This window comes from Xiphophorus hellerii, chromosome 23 (genome assembly GCF_003331165.1).
Source record: "Xiphophorus hellerii strain 12219 chromosome 23, Xiphophorus_hellerii-4.1, whole genome shotgun sequence".
NCBI classification, from domain to species: Eukaryota; Metazoa; Chordata; class Actinopteri; order Cyprinodontiformes; family Poeciliidae; genus Xiphophorus; species Xiphophorus hellerii.
The window spans coordinates 1,389,525-1,395,635 of record NC_045694.1 but is presented as its reverse complement, the minus strand read 5'-3'; the positions used below and the strand labels follow the sequence as shown (position 1 = coordinate 1,395,635).

The following is a 6,111-nucleotide window of genomic DNA, read 5'->3' as shown; positions in this document are numbered from 1 at the left end:
TCTGCGATTACATTTGAAGAGTTTTTGATTTATTTAATGAAATGTTGATTAACTGAAGTGCTTTATAGAAACCTTTGCAAAAATCTGTTACAGCTTTGATGGTGATAGTTTGGCTGAAGTTTACAAAACACAAAAACCTTGAAGGATGAATATGTAACATTTCCATAAAACTGAAATATCCCAGATAAACTGATGTTTATTAGACATCTGTCATGTTGCTGGAAGTTTAGATCAGTTTAATAAGATACACGTTTGTGATGAACATGTCCTTTAGAAAGTGGTTGTGTTTTTTTTATAATGCCTCAGTTCCTTTTTGGAAAGTGTGGCAGTTTTATTTTGACTCAAATTTAAAAATAGAAATCAAATTGTCTGTCTTTAAATGTAAAACCAGTGATAAGCACCGCTAACTGAAGTATGTGCGCTAACCCTAACGCGCTAATCAAAACATAAGTTCTGCTAATGCTAAAGCTACAGCACCATGGTATTTAGCAGAAGCTAATGTTAAAGCGCTATACCAGCAGCTAATGCTAAACTGCTAAATCCAAATCAGATTATATCTGGCCTTGCAAACCACAACCCTTATGCACCAATTTAATCTTTACTTTATAATTTAAATGTTTTATAATTCCCTTAGATATTAGATATTCATTCTTATATTTTGCTCTTTACTTTTGATGTTTTTTTTGTTCCTATGTTACTTGTTTATTGAGAAAAAATTTTAAAAAATGTGAGGAGAGGAAATGGAAATGCTGCATAAACTGACTTCACTCCCTCCAAAATAAGAGCATGAATATAAATAACAGCTGGTAGCTAAAACTTCAACACAGATGTGTAACTTTATTCAACTGAAATTTAGTTTAGCAGATAATTGTGCTAAAAGTTAGCAAAGTTAGCATAAGCGCTATTTGACTTAGCTTCACTATTAGCGTATTAGTGGAAATCTTCCTACTGTAATTACACAGCAGGTTCTCATGAAGTTGGATAAGTTTTAGGTTTCTAATATTCATATTAAAGGCACAAATGGCTTATTTCCAAAATATTCATGCAGTAGAACACCAGACAAATAAAAACTAATTATAATTTCCAGACTTGTTACTGTAAGTGTTGCAGTTTAAACTGATGTATTCATGATCAGATCATGATCATTACTGGCATTTTCTCTGAGCGATTCTCTGAGCTGTCGAGTAAAGAGGAGGGATTGATGCTGCGCCGCAGTTTCACTTTAAATCTCAAGGGAAATTCGCTAATCATCATGTAAACAACCAAGAAGAAGATGATAGGGTTCTGCATCTACCTGCCTATTTACCTTCCAGTGATTCACTTCCCATTTATCAGCCATCGCTCAGGTTTGAAACGCTGACTGTCTCAAAAAGCGTTTCTCCGTTTTGCTGTACAGCTGTGTAATGGCTAAACGATGGCTCAGTTCGCTTCATTTCCCACACTGCATATATCTCTGAGCTGGAAACCACAGGTGCCCTTTCAGGTAATCCATTTTCTTGTCTCATATTTGCATATATGCATAATGCATGACAAAATGGCATCCCTAGGAGAGGGCCCAATGAGAGGAGACTATTTTTAGTATGCACCTGGCATCAGAACCACCCATCCTGATACCTCAGGTTCAATTAGAAAGGTTTGGTGCCAGCAAGGAAGGCTGAGCTGAGAGCTCTCACAGATTACACACCGCACTTTTTGTTCCCCAGAGTTGAAAATAATCTCTCAAAACAGAAGCAAATGAAAATATGAACATGCTTTTAAACACAGCATCACTCAGTCAAGGTGGCGGCGTAAAAATAAAGGATGCTTTCATCTGTTCTGTATATCAAAGGGGAAAAATGTGGACAAAGAAGCATTAATCTCCAACACAACAGAAGGAAGAAAATAAAAACATACAGATGAAAAGAAATGGTGCCATTTTTCATTGTGACATGTTTTCAGTGGGATTTGTGTGGATCAGAGTTTCTGGGCGTGTTCCCCGGACCCGGGCCTTCCTGCTCCCATCAGTCACATGCAGCTCACTGAGCTCTGCAGGCGCAAAATTATACTGTCAAACTCAATAATAACAGTAAGCATATTGAATTCCTGTAGCTTGTTCCACTCTCAGCAAAGTCTGCAGATTAAATTGTATCGCAAGAGTAAAGAAGGCTGACGAGTTTCTCCGTCTCTTATCTTATTGCTGTCTCCGTCGATTATTGCTTCACTTTGTGAGTTTGTTTGACGTTTATATAAAACAACAGTATTTTCCTCCAGTGGGGGAATTTCAGGTAAGACTTTTTCACAGATAATATTAATGTGAAAGTTCTTTGGTTAAACCAGCGTCGTCTTCTGGCTGGAGGGGAAAGAGAAGCAGCTCACCGTGACGGGATTCTGCTGCCGGGTCTCACATTTACAGGCCTCAGGAAATATTCAGACATTTTATATCCCTTACTAATATTTTTACAAATTAAAATCTGAAAGGTGTGGCAGGCATTTGTATTCAGGCCCACTGAGTCGACACTTCTGAGTTGATGATGGACGTTCTCTAAATGTTTACTCTGAACCAGAACCAGAACAGCTGTTTACCAATCAGGACTTCTGTTTGAATAAAGGATTAATGTTCTAGATTTTTATTCGATAAAAACATTTGACATTCTGTCTTATGAACTTCAATCTCTATTAATGAGCAAATTTTGGATTCTTATAAAACCATTTCACTGTGTTTCTGTTGGTGGTTGTGATGTCACAAAATGGTGCTTTAAAGTGTATTTCTTGTAAGATCAGAACTTCAACGCATTAATAGTTAAATTAATAGATGTTAATGTGTTTTTGGCATACATTGGCTCCGGCCGGAACCTTTGTATTCACACGTTTCCAGGACATCCGTCAATGTGACACACAAGGAACGTCCGCTAGCAGCAGCGATGGACGAGGAAGCTGCTTCCTCTGGTCGTTAATTTCTCCTCATAAATCCATCTGATTGGACCTGGAAAACACCGTCTGTTGTGTTCAAGTTGTGCTAAAAGCAGCTATAGCCTATCAGCAAAGCTATGCTAGCCTAAAATAACATCTCAAAGCTAAACATGCTAGCAGCTCGTCCCTAATGCTAACGTGTTCCTGAAACACTGGAAAGCTAAATTTACGCCAATTTGAAGGTTGAAGAACAGATTAAAACTTGAAATGTCTGTTTTGATCTCATATGTCTATTTATTCAGTAACTTAACAGGAAAAATGTTTTTTTAATTGAAAAAGTTGCTTATTTTGTGAATTAAAATGTGATTAACTAATTAAGTACCCTGTAATAAACTAGATTTAAATCTGAAACATTAGTTTATGTGATCAAAACATGAAAGCTACATTGTTTTGAGACTAAAGTTGCGTTTCCAAGGATTCCTGTGTTTCTGTGTGCATAAATCTGTATGCAGGTGACTTTGTGTGAAATGTCTGCAAGTCTATTGCAGCAGGGAGGGACAGAGAGAGATCGCTATCGCCATGATGGATTGCAGAGAGGAGGCGATTTAAAATATTATTAGAACTCAGTTTGTGACTTGCTAAAGGTGCTTGCTAACGTATTGCCTCTCCTGTGTGTCTGACTCCTTGTCTGCTCCACTTTTCAAATTATGCAACAAATAATGTGCAGCAGGGGTTTGTGTGCGTAAATTAGTTTTGCGTAAAACAGGAAACAACAACGTAGCAGTGATCTCTGTTCCTGTGCATCGACGCTGCGTCGTCCTCAACTTCCTTTGTTTTTCGCAGAGCAGTTTGGTTGTGCAATTAAAGCATAAAAAGTGATAGCGCAGCAAAACAACAGTCCCAGTTTAATTCACGTCTAATGACAGAGCTGCTAAGTGGACCCCTGCCTCTGGAGGTGTAGGACAGGAAAACCTCATTAACTTTTTTTGTGCGTCTCCGTTTCCCCCCTCAGAGAACGCCCCAGCCTTATCTGTTGAGTGATTAGATGTGCAATGAAGAAAAATTTCTGTACATATGTAACGTAGTCAGAGCCCAGCGGGACCGTGGCCCGGGGAAATGCAAATGATCTCGTTTTTCTGTGGGTAAGTGGAGGGAGAGTGAGGAAAAGAGACAAACGGCGGAAACATATTTCTCCCTATATATCATGTTTTCCATGAGTTTGTGTGTTTTTGTTTTTCTCCTGTAAGGTCAATAACTCAGCCATGACATGAATGATTTATGCTTGGCCTGATCTGAAAACGTTGGTCCAGGTATTGATCGCTTGCTATTGACTGAAGAGCAGAGTGTCAGATGCCGTTGGGGGAACACGGGGTTTCTGTATTAATGTGGTTTTGTTTTCTGCTCATTAGGCTCGTCCTCCATCTTCTCTGCTGCTGATTTTGTTATTCCCAACAACGTGCAAGTGGTCTGACTGAGAAAAGTATTTACTCCTAAAAGGTTTTCTTCTCCTAGCTAAATGTTTCAAAGTGTGACAAAAATCAAAAACAGACCAAAACATTTTTTGTTTTTATCTCTTATTGCCTCAGTTAGTTTTAAAGTTTTTCCTTATTGTTTTTAAGCTTTTCTCTGAAAATGTATCTCGTCTCAGTTAAAAGATATGTTGTAGCTTCTGTGGCTGTAAGATTTGAAACTGAATTCATAAACCAATCAGTGGAGCTTTTGCTCAGCACATCTAGAAAAAACAAGGATCTAAAACTGAACCTTATTTATGTTACAAAATCCAACAATTGAACCTGAGATGTTCTGCTTCTACAGAGTTTTGCTAACATTTTATCACATCCAACCCATAAAATTCAGTCTGTTGCACTGAGATGAGACCAACACAAGATGGTGCATAGTTATGTAATAAAAGGAAAATCATACATGAGTTTCAAATATTTTAATAAATACAGTCTGTGTTTGTCTTCTGTTTCAATTGGACCAGAACCACCTGGCTGAAGGTTCAGGTTTTTGGGATTTTTCTCCACCAGGTTTTCACCTTTTGTTTTTGTATGTATAAAACATTTCAGCAACAAGGCAGTTCAAAGTGCTTTATATCCTGTAAACAAAAAATAAAAAGTCGCTAATTGAGAACCAATAACCAATCAAATTTGTCGAGTGCCATTGCTGTGCACCTAAAAATGTCACCGAATTATTTGGGTCGTTTTATCATTTTGAAATATTGTTCAAACTTTTAGCTTATGTGAGATGGGAGCATTATTGGCGAAGCGGAACCTTTGTTTGGGGGGCGTTGCTTCCGGGTTGGTTTTGCGGCGGACTTCCTGTTTGCCTCAGACGCAGTTTTGGTTGTCGTTGCTGAATCTTGTTTCTCTCTCCAGGTCAGTGCATGGTAGAAACTCACTAGAACTACTCTGTAAGATGTCCATCTCCTATTTGACCAGCAGATGGCGCTGTGTTACGGTTCTTGTAACTTTTCTGCTAACAGTTGGAAGTTTTATCAGGTTTAGTTTGGCAGGATGCCAACCCGCGCTGGGAAGTTTCACCGCGATATCTTACCAACTCCAGGTTTTAGGATTTTTATTTTGCTTTTGTTTGAATAATATGCAGTTTATGTTGCTTGGTGACTCATAAAATGGTTTAGAGCCTGAAAGTAAAGTGAGTCTAGTTGATGTTAAAGGTAGAGAAACTATTCTTTGTTCATGAAGTGTGGGAGGGAATTCAGCGGTTAATGTTGCATCAGAGGAATGGGCCTACATTCATCAGGTTTTTATTTGGCAAAAAATGTGAAAGTTTTTATTTCTCTTCACGAATTCTCACTTTGTGTTGTTTTTAGGACAGTTTTTGGAGGAACCTGCAGAGAAAAGGATTGCAGTCAGCACCCAGCCCAGCAGCGCTAACAACAGCAGCAACGCTAACAACAGCAGCAACGCTAACGTCCATCTCACCTACACTTGTTCTGGTTCTGATCCAAACAGCTCCCTCATGCTGCCTGAGGCTTTGCTGTTAAACTGCTGTCAGATACGACTGCAGTGGAGTAAAATGTTGCAGTTACGTTTTATTTAACGTCCAGTCCAGCCAAAATAAAGTAAGTTGCATTTTTCTCTACATTTGTAAAGTTTCTTCTAAACTTCAAGTGCAGATAAATCGGTGGTCATGATTTTCAAATCTCCAGAAGTACTTTGGGGTGTGTGTGTGTTGGGGGTGTAAGTGAAACTTTTAAGG

General features: G+C 38.5%; 1 long non-coding RNA gene across 1 annotated transcript; it reads left to right on the top strand.

The window, feature by feature from the left end:
- Window positions 1–3,299: 3,299 nt before the first annotated feature.
- Window positions 3,300–4,909, top strand: LOC116714140 (uncharacterized). Its single transcript, XR_004338008.1, has 3 exons — window positions 3,300–4,031; window positions 4,137–4,199; window positions 4,299–4,909. It is a non-coding gene; the product is annotated as an uncharacterized LOC116714140 (long non-coding RNA).
- The last annotated feature ends 1,202 nt before the right edge of the window (window positions 4,910–6,111 follow it).